Source organism: Harmonia axyridis, chromosome 2 (genome assembly GCF_914767665.1).
Source record: "Harmonia axyridis chromosome 2, icHarAxyr1.1, whole genome shotgun sequence".
Classification (NCBI taxonomy): Eukaryota; Metazoa; Arthropoda; class Insecta; order Coleoptera; family Coccinellidae; genus Harmonia; species Harmonia axyridis.
Window position 1 is genome coordinate 62,210,200 of NC_059502.1, and position 18,105 is coordinate 62,228,304.

An 18,105-nucleotide genomic window follows, 5' to 3' on the forward strand; every position below is an offset into this window, starting at 1 on the left:
TAGAAAATAGTATATTGTGCAACAAGTGGGGAAAGTCCAACTTTTCTCGCGAGTGTGGAAGTTTGTGGCACGAGCCTGAAAGGCGAGTGCCGCAAACACACGAGCGAGAAAAGGACTTTCTCCACATGTTGCACACTATACTTTTCCTACAACTGCACAAATTTCAATAATTCAAGTAATGGACTTGATCCAAATCAAAATGAGCTCCGTTGACAGTATGTGCTAAATTATTGCGTTTTCATAGAAACGACTCAAAAGCCCAATTTCATTGGTCTACCAAGCGAGGTGTGGGCAAAGTGCCGTGGGGAATAATATTTCCCACAGTATGAGCAATACATAGTTTTGAAATTGAGTAAGCTATGAAGAATACGCTACTTTCCATAGCAGTTGTAGGAAAAATATTTTTCATGTTGATTCGACAATTCTGTTATATAAGAAACGATCAAAAAACAGAGGCAAGTAAGAAGTGAGAATGAAGTGGGCCAAAGCTAGAACATGGTCAAGCCTAGAAAGCTGATTGTTAATTCATATCAAATTGATTGTCTATCCGTGGTTCTGGGAACAATGTTATGGGCGAAATACCCATGGGGACGATTCCCAAACAGAAGACATACAATTAGCATTTGTGATAATGCTAGAAAATTATTAGATATTTGCAATAATGCTTGCAAAATACAAAGCTCTCAAACAAATAACCAATAGTTATAACAGAAATACAAAACAACACATCGAAAGGAAACAAATATCGGAAGAATACATCAAAATATTACGGATATGAAAAGAAAAGGATATAAGAAAATTAAATTAAATGATAGGCAACAAAAAAATTCAAGAACTATTGAACGGAATTGGACTTCCTAATTTTCTTCTGCGTATTCCATCCATTTTCCAAGGAAAATAACCCCAGAATGACTCACACGTTCAGATGATATCTTCAAAATGTCTGCTATCTCGATCAACTTCACTTTAGGGTCATTCAAAATTATTTTGTGATCTTTTTTTATTTTTTCATCGGTGACAGCCTCTTTTGGGCGTCCACTGCGTTCGCCGTCTTCGGTGCTCATTTCACCACGTTTAAACTTAGCATACCAATCACTCTTCATCAAGCCAAGATTTCGATTCAACTGGTTTTTTTCCCTTCAAAAAGCGATATTTTATCAGCACACGAAATTCTTTTTTTTTTCATCTCTTTTCATATAACATAAGTAGCTACACTCACAACGCAATATCTCACAAACTAATGGTCGGACTGCCGTCAAATTTTGACCCGTATTGTTTGAAGGTTGGTATTAACTAAAAATTATATGGATTTAAGACTAGCACCACCATCTGTGCATCAGACCGGGGACTTTTCAATTGGCCTAATATCTGCTGTAAGAAGATGGTACTTCAAAGTGTATTAAATAAGTAAGTTTTTCACGAGAGTGCTACTTGATATACTAGCTTCCGGAAAAGTTACAAGTTACAAGTATACTTAAGTATCAACTTCAAGTGCCAAAAATGTTTTTATTCATACCACTCAATATCAACTATAGGTAGTATAAAAATAAAGTGCAAACACAGATCGAAAAATAAGGGCAGATAATGAATTGTAGATCTACCAATTAGGTAAATCTCTCTGCTATCTAAATCGAATAACATAGAGCTGGCTTTTATTATTTAGCTTTATTATGTATTATAACAGTAGCATTTTTGAAGTAGGTACATACATTCAATATGCATTTTAATTACATTGGATCAATATCGGAACTGAAGGTCCATTATTAAATATGGTAAATGAATATTGCATTTTATGATTTCATTTACCGGCAATCCTATCAATCGAATTGCAGTGTCCGGTAATACCTGCCCGTACTAGAAAATTCAATTATAAAATTGAATATGAAACTAACAATTATTGCGAAATTATACTCATGGAAAACAATCGAATGATCTTCCTGAGGCTGCAAAATGACACTAATCATTGAATTATTGATACAATTCCACAATTAAATATGATGACATCTATTTCGCTTCTGTCACATTCACTAAATTGAAGGATTATATAGAAGTACATCTGAATTTGACAAAATCGATACTGATGTTTGAAGCAACTGCAAAACAATTATTTTCTGATGATTATTATCCATAATTACCCATCCATGGTATTATCATATACATATTCATATTCGATAGATCATAAAACATTCTGACTCTAAGTTTCATAAGTTTAGCTGCACTTCCTCTTGATCGATTAATTATTTTTTGAGAGGAGTTTTTAGGAGATTACAGAACTCTATAAAGATATATCCAAGTGGACAACTGAAGCACGAAAGAATGTTCCTGTCTTTCTATTTTTTTTTAATATCCTATTTAAAATTGTTATTCTATATGAGGTGATTCACAAAAAACCTTGGTTTCAATATTTCAAAGAAACACTCGAGATAAACACGAATTCTATATAATACTCAAGCTTTGTTGCGAGAAATGAATTCTTGGAAAAAACTTCTTGCGATGTAACAGTCAGTTTTTTCATTCATAATCGATTACTTATCGAATACTTCATTGATTTAATGTAAAATTTGCATATTTTCTTCTGAAAATATAGAATTTTGGAAGTAGATTCCACCTGATCAGTAAAAAAGGGGCCTCATTTGAAAACAATGAGTTTAGAGGGTTTTGCCGTTGCTGCACATCCATGAATAAATTATGAAATGAGAAGGAACTTGCGAAAAACACTTTCGTTCATCCAACTTGTTGCATACGAAAACCAAAATCTTCATTCTTTTTGAAATGAAAACACGAATAAAATTTCTATAAAACGTAACAAATTATACAATATAAGAAAAATATAGTTTTTTAATATTGAGAAACCTCTAAGCACTATTTGATTGCAGAAATATATAATTTTCGACTCGAGCATATCAAGCTCCAGTAATATCAAGTAGCTCGTTATCAAGTCAAGCCATAAATACCTCAAATCAAGTTCAAGTATGCAATTTGTCAAGAGCTTGATTTTCAAGTCAAGTAGTTCGTTGAAACATTATTTTTTATTAAGCTTACCAAAGTCCTATCACAGAGAAGATGGCTTGATGATATAAAGCAATATGCAAGAAATAGATGGTTCCAGATCAGGACAGGACAGCATGGAGGAACATGAAAGAGGCCTACATCCAGGAGTGGATAAGGGAAGGCCAAAATCCTGATGGGAATATACAGCTGAATAATAACAATTTCAGATTCGATTTATCAATTAAAATTTTGAAATATGTCTGAATGTTCAATTCACAATCTTGGAAATACTCAATAATCAAAATTATATGATAAAAATGGATTGAAGATAAAGGGTGGGAACTGTTTGTACCTTGCTAAATTTTCGAAATGTACAGATCTTTGATTGTTATATAAAGGACGTTGCCATATTATGTGATCTAGGTTTTGTTCATCATAACCACAAGAACATGATGAGCCTTCTATAATTCCAACCCTTGCTGAAGACGAAGCTGAATTATAGTGGTTACTTCTGCAGTGGTTGATGCTAACCACAAGTTTCTAGGTACATATTTTCTCCAAAACCAAGGTTTGGTTGTCTCAGAAATGAAATTCTGAAAATACAATTTTCCTTTATTCTTTCCATCATTTATTTTCTTCTTTTTTGTATTAATAATCATTTTCTGCTTATTTTGTTGTCTATAGTCAGTGTATGGTATTTTTTAATATTTTCGAGACGGTATCCAATAAAACTTAATTTTTCTTGAGTTTTTCGAACTTTCTAGAAACAGTAAGTATTTTTCTTTCGCGAATAAAATATATCAGTTGATTTTTATATCTAACTTGATGTCGGCCAAACACTGTAATACATTGAGGGAATCGGAGAATATTCTGAAGTTCTTATTTTGGTTAGCGTTATTTTGATTGCCTCATAAAAAGCTACATATTCAGCGGTAAATATTGAGGATTCTTTAGACAAGCTATTCGAAAGACACTTCCAACTGATCTGGCATTGTTAAAATATCCAGCTGGTGAATCTCTAAATTGCAAAATGCCAGTTTCAAGCTGTTTGCGAAATTTCATGTTGATGGCGTAACTGTATTCGAGAAGAATTTCGGCATGAATGAACGAGCTGTCGAAAGTTCCTGAATTCACTATAATTTTTTTTGTGAATGCTTTTCTTTTCTCGATGAAAAAAAATCGATATCCGCATCAAGTACAGGGTGGGCAAATTTCGATGTTTTAGCACTACAACTTTTAAACCAGAGGTGATAGACGAAATCTGATACCCACTTCTCGATCTCTTTTTCTGAGAAACTGTCAAGGGTAGTATTCATTTTTAGCCACCTTCTTTTGTTTTCGAGTTATAAGCGAAAATTGGAAATATGGCGATATCGAAAAACATTCATATCTCTGTTGATATTGATGATAGAGCTCTGAAATTCAAACATTATACAGGCACTTTTTTACGTAGAATCCAGTGGCGTACTCGTCTTTTCGAAAGGGTTTTTAATTACGAAGCTATGACCCAAAGTTATGTTTTTTCAAATAGGAACACTAGATTTTTAAGTCATTTTCTAAAAGCTTGATTTTTCCTGATCTCAAAAATATATAACATCGTATGATTCGAATTAATATAAATAATAGAAAATGGCCAAAAACTTCTTTTCACCTAAGAGTCAATATTTCTATGGTTTCAACTGTTGATGAACACAGAAAAATTGAGCTTTCTACAACAAGACCAGTGTCCTTCCGTCAATCTGATTATTTCTATGCTTTTCACTTATTTCTACAAAATTCGAATCTAGATATGTTTTATAAATTTTTTATCTAAAAATTGATTTGAAAATAACGGAGAAACCACAAGGTCGAATTTTTCAATCGAAAGAGTTGTATTGAGATGCATGTATCAGGAGATTATTCACATAGGTCTCCAGAATCAATACGCACAAGTACCAATCCATTTTAAACAGCATATGAAACAATGCATATATGATTGAACTCAACATTTTAATTACGAAGGGACAAACAAGAACTAATATTTAACCTAATAATAACAACAATTGTACAATGCACAGTCGACACCTCTTCTCGATATTTCAATAGATGAATATTTGAAACTGTGTTCGAGCTACCTAGGAAACTTTTTCCAAGTTCGTTCATCTTTTCGAAAGTATTTGTATAAAATAAATATAGATTCGATATTTGTAGAAATAAGTGAAAAGCATAGAAATAATCAGATTGACGAAAGGACACTGCTCTTGTTATAGAAAGGCTCATCAACAGTTGAAACCATAGAAATATTGAGACTCTTAAGTAAAAAAAGGTTTTTGACCATTTTCTGTTCAATATTTCAATACGAATCATACGATGTCATATATTTTTGAAATCAGGAAAAATTAAGCTTTCAGAAAATGGCACAAAAATCTAGTGTTCCCTTTTAAAAAAACATAACTTTGGGTCATAGCTTCGTATTTAAAAACCCTTTTGAAAATACGAGCACGCCACTGGATTCTACGTGAAAAAGTGCCTGTATAATGTTTTAATTTCAGAGCTCTAGCATCAGTATTAGTGGAGATATAAATGTTTTTCGATATCGCCATTTTTCCAATTTTCGCTTATAACTCGAAAACAAAAGAAGGTGGCCAAAAATGAATACTACCCTTGTTAGTTTCTCAGAAAAAGAGATCGAGAAGTGGGTATCAGATTTTGTCTATCTCCTCTGGTTCAAAAGTTGTAGTGCTAAAACATCGAAATTTGCCCACCCTGTACAGTTTTATGGACGTTTTGCCCGAAAAAGGCGCTTTGCACATACGAACGTCAGTGTTCAGGGCAACATTTCAAGTCGAAGTCCGTGAATCCGGCATCCATCCCCTAATTCATTACGGGGCATTATTTCGTGCCGAATCGCGCGTCTCGGTGTTCACTATTTTTGCGGGGCGCGAGAGAGCAAGAGTGCGCGGTCCGCAATGGCCGGATCAACCATTAAAGTTAATTGAATTTCCTCGGCGTCTGCATGCGGTATGTTGAACCGCCAAATTGACTTGGAAATGGCCGTGCGGAAGGCGAAGTATTGCGGAATATCTGAATGGTTGAGCACCTTGAGACTCCCGGAAAAGCCGGATCCGGACCCCTCCGGTCGATGGCTCGGATTAAATAATCTTTATTTCACACATTCCTTCCGCCATAAACGCAAATATTTGCCTATTTCATGAATAAAAATGCTATCGTTGAACTAATAACGTTTTCTTCCGTATAACTTTAACGGTTCGCAGTTGCTGTCCTGAGAAATTTCGAATTTACGAGGAATCCCCCCTTATCAGACACATTCTCGGATCTCCTGAAATGGAAAGTGACCAGACAAGTATTCACAGGATTTTCACTTCTTATCAATGACGTTGTTATCTCAAAAAAAGTCACTAAGTGAGAGCTATATAGCTGACTCAGTTGTGAAAACATGATTACCAACAGCTGCATTTATGCAGTACGAGTGTCAAAAAATAAATAACACGCAACAAATATCATGAAAAAATTTACAAAAGGCCAGGCAGCAGACTCATTGAGAAATTTGTGTACATTTTTATTCATTTTTCGTATTTTGTAGAATGTGACCTCTTGAACAATTCTATGAGTCCAACTCAATCATATGACTAATTTCCGAGATACAGGCTGTCGAAGTTGAAACTTTTTTTTAAAGTAACATTTCTCGTAGGAAAACCTCTTGCATGAAATATTTTGCGCGACAAGTATTGGTAATAATTTCAATAAAAAACTATTGTTAGATACGAGGTAAGTCAAACACTCAACCTGTAACTCCAGGAAGAATCAATATAATATATAACGGGTGTTTTTTTCGAGGTATAAAACTTTAAGTTGGCATTTCTGTTCAAGATGGCGACCGATTCAACAGCTGTCAAGTGATTTATTCTCAGTTCGGTTTGGCAATTCATCATGAATAGACTCACGCCTGAACAACGCTTGCAAATAGTGCAATTTTATTTCGACAATAATGGTTCTGTGCAGAATACGTATCGCGCAGTACGTCCATTTTATTTTGTTTAGCGATGAAGCGCACTTTTGGTTGAATGGCTATGTCAACAAACAAAACTACCGCATTTGGAGTGAAGCTTATCCTCAAGTATATGTCGAACAACGTTACATCCAGAAAAACTGACTAACTTTTTCATTTCTGAATTGAACAACCATGATGTCCAGGAGCTGTGGTTCCAACAAGACGGCGCAACATGTCACACAGCTCGTCCACAATCGATTTATTGAAAGACACGTTCGGTGACCGCCTAATTTCACGTTTTGGACCTGTGAATTGGCCTCCAAGATCTTGTGATTTAACAGAACTAGACTACTTTCTGTGGGGCTATGAAAAGTCATTGGTCTATGCGGATAAACCACAAACCCTTGACCATTTAGAAGACAACATTCGCCGTGTTATTGCCGATATACGGCCACAAATGTTGGAAAAAGTTATCGAAAATTGGACGTCCAGATTGGACTACATCCGAGCCAGCCGTGGCGGTCATATGCCAGAAATCATATTTAAAATGTAATGCCACAAGATTATCTTGCGGATAAATGAAATTCATGTCAATCGAATAATCCATCGTTTGTTTATTGTTTTGTTATCTGATTTCTGATATCTAATTATTTGGAAAAAAAGAACGGGAGTTTTTGAAGACTTTTACCTGAATCTTTTAGTTCTTGAGATGCTCTCAGTGAGTATCGAATTTGGAACACTATGTACAATGTTAAGAATGACAAAAGAACAATGAATAAACGTCAACGTCTTTCCTTCCGCAACTTTATATAAAATTTTCATTGTATACAACTTTTCAACAACTTTTGTATGAACAGTCTTCTCTCTCAATATAATACCCTGTTTATATCAAAAACTGGTCATAGCAAAGGCAATACTACTTAACAATATAATAGTGTTCTCTAACCAAGAATGATGACGTCTTTTATAACAGAATGAATTATAAACTGAACAAATTTCTTCTTGAATAATGTTTGATTATCATTTATCAAACAATAAATTTTATTAAAATCAGTCTTAATTATTTATATCTCACAGGTGAGCAATATTTATCGTGCAAAAGTCTTTCATGCAAGATGTTTTCCTAAGAGAAAAGTTACTTCAAGGAAATGCCATTTTCGAACTTCGACACCCTGTATCTTGAAAACTAGTCATGGGATCGAGTTGGACCTATGAATTTTCATGATAAGGAGGTCATATTCAGCAAGATACGTAAAATTCAGAAAAATTAACTGGTGACATTTTTTCCATATAGCTACTCCCTGTTCCACAGAATGCATAGACAAATTTTTCACATTCTACTAACTTTTTTTAGTTAATAAGCATTTAATGAAGCATTTCTGAACGAAAAAATTCCAACAAATCGAACTTTAAAAGATATAATATCAAGAATTCTATACTGGTCTATACTATTCATGAAATAAATCCTCATTCAATCATAACTTTCTGCATTAATTTGGTTATTATGTCAACAATCAGTCCATACAAAAAATATCGTTGAACGATAGGTTTTCTCCATAACATGTTTCTCCTATATCAGAGACATTCTTGCCTCATCGATCATATCTCAAGGGAAGAGTAAGTATCTGCTGAATTTTCATGAAACATTTTTGGCACATTACTGAAGTCGAAATAGTCGAGTGTAACTTATCGTTTTTGGCTTGGTGCGAATTTTTCTTAGATTTAAACTACCGTTATCGCTATTGTTGAAATAATTTCATATATTTCTAAAGCAGATACTCGGTTAGAGCGCGATTATAGCTGTGCACCTTTATTATGTGATTAATTCCTCTCCTAAGTTATTTGCTGAAAAAATTAAATAATCTTATCGTTTCGAAAAAAAAGATCGAGAGTCCTTGAACAATTTTTCTCTAAGTCTATAGGTGTTTTCAGTGTTCATCAAAGTTGGGACACCTTTCACATGAATGAATGAAATTAAATTTAACACAACACCTCTAAAATTATTGATAAACATAGAAATATTGATGATACACAATATACAATTATTTCCATGGCGATTTATCTTCGTCAACAATAAATAAATAAACACCTAACATGTACGCGTTCATGAGGCCGGATCATCAATAAAAAATTCATCAAATGTCACAACCCGGAATGAAAAAGTGTCCTCCTTGGCCCTTATATTCCCCGGACCTTTTTCAACAGCAATAATCGGGAACGAGGGATCGGTTTGTTAACTGTTACCAGGTGTCATAAATTCCTCCTATCCGGCGAATTATAAATCTTCTTCTTCTTCCACTTTGAATAGGACTATGTCCTGTGTTTTCTGCTTTCTGCCTGTTATTATGTTTCCTGGGACAACGAGTTCCAGCTCTCTTTCCAACGCTTTGGAGGGCGCCCTAATGGTCTGCGTGTACTGGGTTTTTGTGTTTCCGCCCATTTGGCTAGTCTCTCATCCGGCATCCTCTCCACGTGGTCTCTCCAGAACCTCCTGCGTGCTCTCACCCATCTGACGACATCCTGCACCTCCAGTTCTTCCCTTATGTCTGAACTCCTCACATGGTCTCTGAGTGTTATCCCTTTGATTGATCTTAGTATCCTCATTTCGGTTGTTCTCGCCATTCTCTTCGTTGTCGACGTTTCTGCCCTCGTTTCGGCGGCGTATGTGAGCACTGGTCTCACACACGCTTTGTATATGCGAGTTTTCGCTTTGTGACTCATGGTTTTGTTGTTCCAGACTATATCTCTGAGGCTGCCTCCTATCTTAGCTGCTTTGTGCGCCTGTGTTCGGACTTCTTCTACGATGCATCGTTCACTGGATACTGTCACTCCTAGGTAGATAAATCTTGACACTTGCTCCAGGATTTTTCCGTTAATTACTATCTTGCATCGGATAGGCTCTTTGGCGAAAACCATGGTCTTGGATTTCTCGCATGAGATAATCATATTCAGCTCTTCTGCAGCTTTTGTGAATTCGTATGCAAGGCGCTGGAGGTCATCTTCATCTTCAGCTGCTAGAAAGACGTCGTCAGCATAGCACATGATGTTCAATGAGCGGCGTCCCATCTTATAGCCTGCCCGTATCTTCTTCACTCTTTCAACAATTCGGTCCATTACAAGATTGAAAAGTAGTGGACTCAGGCTGTCCCCTTGTCGTATGCCAGTGGATATGCTGATCTCCTCAGATAATCCACATTGTGTTTTTATCCTGGTGGTGTTGTGGGTATTAAGATGTTTAATAATTCTGATGTATTTTTCAGAGATATTCTTAGCTTGAAGGGTTTCAAGAACGTCGTGGAGTCTAATTCTGTCGAAAGCCTTTGTTAAGTCGAGAAAGCATGTGAACATTGGTTTGTTGAACTCGATTGATTTCTCTATCATTTGCCGCAAAGTAAAAATCGCGTCCACCGTTGACCTGTTGCGTCTGAATCCTTGTTGTTCTTCGGATATATTAACTTGGCTGGAGATTTTATTAGTCAATATCTTAGTGAACAGTTTGTGTGTGGAGTTCAACAGTGTTATGTTTCTATAATTATCAGGGTCCTTTCTTTTGCCCTTCTTGTATATTGGTACGGATAAGCTGGTTTTCCATTCACGAGGCACTTCACCGGTTCTGATGATATTTTGGAAGAGTTTTGTTATTTCTTGATGTATTTCTCTTCCTCCGTATTTGATCATTTCATTTGTGATGTTATCCGTTCCGGGTGATTTCCGATTTTTGAGTTGTTGTACGGCTGTCTGAACTTCTTCCATAGTTATAGCGTCTCCCTCGTCATATGTTTCCTGATACTCTTGTCGTTGTTCCTCTCTATTGTCCGTGCAATTGCTATATAGATTCTGATAGTATGTTGTCCAAGTTTCTGTTGTTATATTGTTCATCTGTACTTCCTCTGTTACATTCTTCTTCCTTTTTCTAAGCATGTTCCATATTCTCTTCTGGCATCCGTATAGATCATGTTCCATCTCGACAGAAAACCGCTCCCAATACTCTTTTTTTAGTTGTTTAATCCCATCATTCGTTCTATTTCTTATTACCTTATATTTCTGGTACTCTTCGGGTGACCTATTATTTATATACCTAATGTATGCCATCTTCTTTTCCTTTGATAGGTCTTTCACTTCCTCAGTAAACCAAGGTTTGGTATTTTTTCTGCCGTTGATATTGATTTTTCTTTGCCCTATTGCTTCCTTCGCGCTGTGTATTATGTTTTGTTTGATTTTATCCCAGGCCATGTCTACACTGTCCTCCAAAGTTATAATGTTCTGAGAAATTTTCTCGTTCAATCTGCGCTGGTACAAATCTCTTGTGCTATCTTCTCTTAGTGACTCCGTGTTGAACTTAGTGATGTAGATGGGTGATTTCTTTCTAATTTTTGTTTGTTTTAAACGGTACTCACAGAGCACTAGTCCATGTTGTGTCCCCACATTAGCTGAAGTTAGAGTTCGCACATCCAATATTTGACTTGGGTGTACGCGCCTATTCGTTATCACAAAGTCGATCATAGATTTCTGTCCTCTTGTATTGTGAAATGTGTATTTGTGTTGTTCCTTATGATCGAAGAATGTGTTGTTAATTCTAAGCTCATTGTGCGCGCAGATGTCAAGCAGCATATTTCCATTTTCATTTGATATTTCCTCATTATATCTCTGCATTACCCCCGGTATTACCTGGTTACCAATTCGGGAATTGAAATCACCCATTATGAAGATCTTGTCATTGTTAGGCAACATTCTGAGTGTGTCTTGTAGTTGGTCAAAAAATTGTTCTCGTTCTTCTCGTGATCTTGTTATATCCGGTGCGTATATACTAATGAAATGGTGTTTTTCTTTTTCTATATTTAGTGTTATATACATTAGGTTTTGGTTCACATAGGTAATATCATCCACCATCGTTTCAAACTTTTCATGCATCAGTATGCCCACACCTGCTCGCGCTCTGCAGTCCTTGTCCACTCCACTGTAAAACAGAATATGGTCTCTGTATTTGATGTTACCCTTGCCCTTCTTTTTAGTCTCCGATATCGCGCAAATGTCTATGTTACTACTAGTGATCTCAGTGATAATTTCTTGGTCTTTTGAATTCCATGATGTGACGTTCCAACAAGCAAGACGCAGTTTGTTCCTTCTCCAGAATCGTTTTTTCCTTTTTCGTGCCGTGTCGTCAACCTTTGTAATCCGTCCGTGTTCCGAGGCTTCTTCAGCAGTACTTTGAGCAGTTCATGTTTTCACCAGAGGCAGGATGCTAACCTCACCTCTGAACCCTCCTCCTTCATCCGGGCTTGGGACCGGCAGCAGCTTCCACTGAACTACTCGATCCATCCAGTTTCAGCTACTGGCGGAGTTCGAATTATAAATGAATATTAATAAATTCATAACCGAGTCCTGCTCCCTTTTGTTTCACATACACTCACTCCCTTCTACCAGAAATATCACAATCCGGCGCTAACTGAACCTTTCTGTCAGGTAACAATGATAAATTTCTTAGAGCTCGGCGCAACCCTTGTAATCCTACAGGCAATCTCACGCCCAAATGTTATATTTTTCTATTTAATGAAATTATTTTTCATCTGAACTTGGTCGACGAATATCCGCCCCCCGAAATTGTTTACAGCCGCCATTAATATCACTCTGTATGACACGTTTAAGAGGATGGAAAATATGTCCCGTTTATACAAATATGGGGACGAATATTTTCTAATTATTCGGATTTTGGTCTCTGTATTTTGCAGTATTTTGGAATGTCTGTCCGACCCTAAACTCGATATCTTTCGAAAATAAGGACATAGAGACTTTTAATATTCAGAGTGAGTTCGGTTGTCGAATGTCGCGTTCGAGTTCGTTGATAAAAAAGAACAAGCTTTCGAAAGAAAGTACTTAGAAATGTTAGTTTTTGAATATCTGAATGAACATAAGGACATACGTGTTAAGCCAAATGATGCACAGATGGTAGTGCTTGTATTAAATCCATTTGATTTTAGTTAATATTAGTTTGTGAGATATTGTGAGTGTAGCTACTTTTGTTATTTGCAAAAAGAAGGAGAAAAAAAAATTCGTGTGTTGAAAAAATATTGCTTTTTGACAGAAAAAATACAATTGAAGCAAAATCTTGGCTTGATGAAGAGTTTCTGGGGTCTGCACCAGGAAAAATTACCATCTTTGATTGGTATATTAAGTTTAAACTTGGTTAAATGAGCACCGAAGACGGCGAACGCAGTGGACGCCCAAAAGAGGCTGTCACCGACAAAAAATCCAAAAAATTCACAAAATAATTTTGAATGACCATAAAGTAAAGTTAATCGAGATGGCAGACATTGTGAATATATCATCTAAACGTGTACATCATATAATTCACGAATATTTGTACATAAGAAAGCTGTGTGCGAAATGGGTGCCGCGCGAGCTCACAATCGATCAAAGTAACAACGTGTTCATGATTCTGAGCAGTATTTGAAGCTGTTTAAGTGCAATAAACCTGAATTTTTTGCGTCGATATGTGACAATGGATGACATGGCTCCATAATTTTACTATGGATTCCAATCGACCGTCAGCTGAGTGGACTGCACACGATGAACCGAATCCTAAACACAACAGTCAGATGGCAAGGTTATGGGTTCAGTATTGTGGGATGCGCAAGGTATAATATTCATTGATCACCTCCAAAAGGGCCAGACCATCAACAGGGATTATTATATAGCGTCATTGGATCGTTTAAAGGATGAAATCGTTAAAAAACGGCTCTATTTGAAGAAAAAAGCTGTTTCATCAAGACAATGAGCAATGAAAACAATGGCAAAATTGCATGAATTGGGCTTGAATTGTTTCTGCATCCACAATAATCGCCAGATCTGGCCCCCGGCGAATTTTTCCTGTTCTCAGATCTCAAAGAATGCTCGCTGGAAAGAAATAAGTGCCAATGAAGAAGTAATCGCTGAAACTGAGGTCTATTTTGAAGCGAGAGACAAATCGTACTGCAAAAATGGCATCGAAAAGTTGGGAGATCGCTTCTTCTTCTTCATGTGCCCTGTCAGTTTTGTCCGACGTTGGCGATCACCATTGAGAAAGTTTTTCGATCATGTGCCATATGCAAAAGTTGACCTGCATTTCTTATTTCGGTCCATTCTTGGATATTTCCGAGCCAGGAGGCTTGCCTTCTTCCTACAACCCTCTTTCCTTCTATTTTGCCGCTGATTATCAATTGCACAATTCGATAGCGACTTCCCCTCATCACATGGCCAAAGATAGGATATCTTCTTACGCTTAACACTTCTTCATTTGTTTTTTGTGCTTTCCAGGGAATTTTGAGCATACATCAGTGTATCCACATTTCGAATGCTTCAATGCGGTTCAATGTTGACAACTTGAAGGTCAATGTTTCGACACCATACAAAAGCACCGGCCAAACATAGCACTTGACCAATATCTGCCTCAAGTCCAGGTTAAGGTGGTCATTATATAAAAAGGTCTTCATTTTTGCAAAAGTGGTCTTGGCTCTACGTTTAGAGCGCTATAATCGCCATATCGCCCTTGAAGGCAACTAAGTTGAATAATAAAATCGAATTTTTCCAAAAAAATGTGTTTCACTATGGTAGACCGGGGACTTTTCATTTGGCCTATTACGTTACGGAATTTTATATTTTTTGGTACAATTTCTCCTCGTTAGTGTCTTATACAAATTTGTATACAACAGTCTCTATCTTCTTCCACAATCATGTTTATATAATATAGAATTCTACATTTGATAAAGCCGTTCGTGGAAGGATTGTTGCATCCAGAACTCCTTTTTGGTATACCATAGTGAAATATATTAATCCTTCATAGTCTGAACCCGTTATGTGTGAGAATAAATAAGAAGCTTCAACAAAAATGATCCCTCTCAACATCCAGACACTTTGATCCCTTCCCCCGCGTAAATATCCATCCGATGACGTATCATTCCCGCATTCCAGCCCTCAATAAGTTAAATGTACCAAAGCGAGCAACTGAGTCGGAAATATAACCACTCTTGTCCGGACAAAGCTTTCAAGAAAGGAGTGAGTGGAACACTTCAGTATTAGGCCTCAGTAGTTAAAGTTTGAGGGAAACAATGGGGGCGCACAAAACACGAGGTGAACCGAATGCCGCAGAACTATTACCCTCCGAGGAAACAATTAAATCTGTTGCAACAATTACGACCAGGCATTCTCAAGACGGGCGAATTCCTGCCACTCGGCCAACTGCTCAACAACCAGGAGGCGACGACAGCGTCGAGACGCCCTGAATATGGACAATTATGCAGGCCCTCGCATTCCTGCGTTTGCCCACGGCACATTTGCCGAGCCACCGCTGTCGTGGGCGGCCGAGAGATGCCTTTAATTTCTTTCGGAACGTAGCCGTGGCCACAGATCTGTATTGTGGTTGCATTGATGATGGGAGTTGTGGCGCGGAAGTCGGAGATCTCTCGTCGTCTGCTGCATTTCCTGCTTTATGTTGCGTTCTATTGTGTAGCTCCTGGATTACTCAGCATCGATCCGTTCAGATCCGCTCGTACAGATATCTTGTCTGTCTCATGTTTCATTTTATGCCGAATGAATGAGAAAAAAATGAGGAGTGTTATGACGTGGAGTTAGCAGCTTTTAATCGCTGCATCTTTTCTTGGAGATAACAGATCTGTTTATGTGTGTATGTGGTCTCCAAAAACGCTTTTTACGCGTGAATGGACGAGCGCTCAAAAGTTAGTGTTTTCTTAAATTTTTTTTTCAATATTCTGCTTCAATTGGCTAGGATTCTGACGCCACGATTGGCAAAAAATTTGGCACGAAGCTTGGAATTCTTATTTCATACAGGGTGTCCCGGGAAGAATGCGACAAACGAATACCATAAATTAAGGTCATCATGGAGGAGCCGTATCAAGATGTTTCAATCGCCTGAGTGCCTTCGTTGGGGATATACAGAGTGATGTTCATCTTATGATTTATTTAAATCCAATAACATAAAATATTGTTGTATATAAATCATATTGAGAGATTGAGGAAAACCAGGTATTCTCGAATAAGTTTTTCATTGTATTTACTGTAGGAAAACTAATTTGATATTAGTTGTCTAAATCTTTCAATACCTGAAGTTTTTTTTACTTAGGAAGTATTCCATCACCTTCTGATATTCTGACTTATACTATAGCATATTGAACTTGAAACTGGTTACTCTCAACACTTGTAGATTTGTTATCAACACTAGTAGGGTAATAACTGAAAATATCCTGTCAGCATTAATAGGTGAATTTCTTCAGAAAATTTAAGGGATGAAATTTAGTTTCCGCGAAAAATATCCAATATGATATTTGAATCTAAAAGGTAGCCTCATATTTACTTTTTTCAAAATATTATTCGGAATAGGAAACAAATGAAACAGAAAATAGAGTTTAATTACTTCAACTTTAATAGAATCATTGAACGAGAATTAAAATAGAGAAAACCTGTAGTCCACAACTCTCAGATTTATCCAACTAATCCAACAAATGTTACATTAATCGTGAACTCTAGAATAGAATGTCATACACAATGAATTGCGGATACTCTCAAATTTGGCAAATTCTAGTATTTCAGAATGATAGATAGTTTGCAATGAGTCGCAATACAACATTCTACGCTGATTTATGTTGGCTGAACACCAAACGACAAACTGTTCGTTAGTAGAGTACACAGCATTAATTAAAGAGCCGTATATCTTTTGTTTCAACATGAATAGCCCACTTTGATGACGGGGTATATTTATTCTTCCTTTCATAGACAATTTTATAGCTAGGTAACATAGATGTTTCATCTATTTCACTATTGATTCAGAATTATATGACTGATAAATTAATGCTGGAAATCATGTTTATTCGCTTTTCTCTCACAATTCTAGGATAATGTTGAAATAGGCCAACCTGAAATGATACTGCTTTCTTTTTTTCTGTTTTTTTCGATTCTATTTATTTCATTTGAAGAACAAAGGAGGATTTTCCAAAGCTCTAAATTTAATCAGCAAGAGCTGTTTTGACTCAATACCATTTTAATCGTAAAGAATGTTTTTTTTAGCATCCAAAAAACTTTCATTACGATACTAAGTAGAAAAGAGGATTGGGAAAAGGAGTCCACAATCCCAGTTCTTAAAAAGAATACCATCAAATGATATACAGATGGTACCAAATGCTCAATATAGCTAAGCCACTGTCTAAGTGTCTTTCAGGCAGAGATACTTGCAATAGAAAGATGTGTAGAAAACAACATAGCAAGAAACTATCGGAAATGTGACAGCGATACATTCTGATAGTCAGGCTGCAATTAAAGCACTGAGCTCACATACCATCGATTCTAAGATGTTATTGGAGTGCTGAAGAAAACTTAATGAAATGCCAACACACTTGCCAGAAAAGGAGCACAAACTCCTTTCATCGGCCTGGAACTTTTCTGTGGCGTAGACAAATGGACCTACAAGAAAGAGTTTCAGGAAAGGGAGAAAAACTCTGGCGGAACCTTCCTGCTCTGGATCACTCCAAAAAGTTTCTTTGAAACTTCGACTCTACAAGATACAAGAAGTATCTGGATCTCAGTAAGATTATGCTACACCTCCTCACTGGATTCCTCACAGGGCATTGCCGCCTCAGCAAACACCTCATGAGAATGAGTGAATTTCTGTGGTGAGGATGAAGAAACTCCAGATCACCTGGTGACAGAATGCCTCGCCATCGCTAGCCAACGCAAAACCTGCCTTGGACACGAAACTTATAGAAGTGAGAAATTAGCCTCCTTGAAGCCATCCCAGATATTGGAGTACATCAGAACTCTGGAACTGGAAGGCTACCTGTAGATCACGTTATGGAGAGAATACCTTTGATGGGGGGCACAATAGACCATTAGGTCGCAATGAAACGTAACCTCCTTAATTAAATCTAAATATAATACCGTTTTATCATCAATTGCTCAGAAAATTTGAGTGGCCAGGACTTGGAGAATAAATTGATGTCCAACTCTCTGTCTAAACACGAACGAAAATAGTCCTAAGGATTGGGTTAGAGTCAGTGATGAACAATTCGTGGTACCAACAAATTCTGTAGGGCCGACCAACTGGAAACGAACACTATAACATTCAGTAGTAAAAATTC

General features: G+C 36.7%; 1 protein-coding gene across 2 annotated transcripts in view; it reads left to right on the plus strand.

Annotated features, from left to right (window-relative positions):
- Nucleotides 1-18,105, plus strand: part of LOC123673575 — a 493,067-nt gene that overhangs the window by 392,280 nt on the left and 82,682 nt on the right. The window lies entirely within an intron of this gene.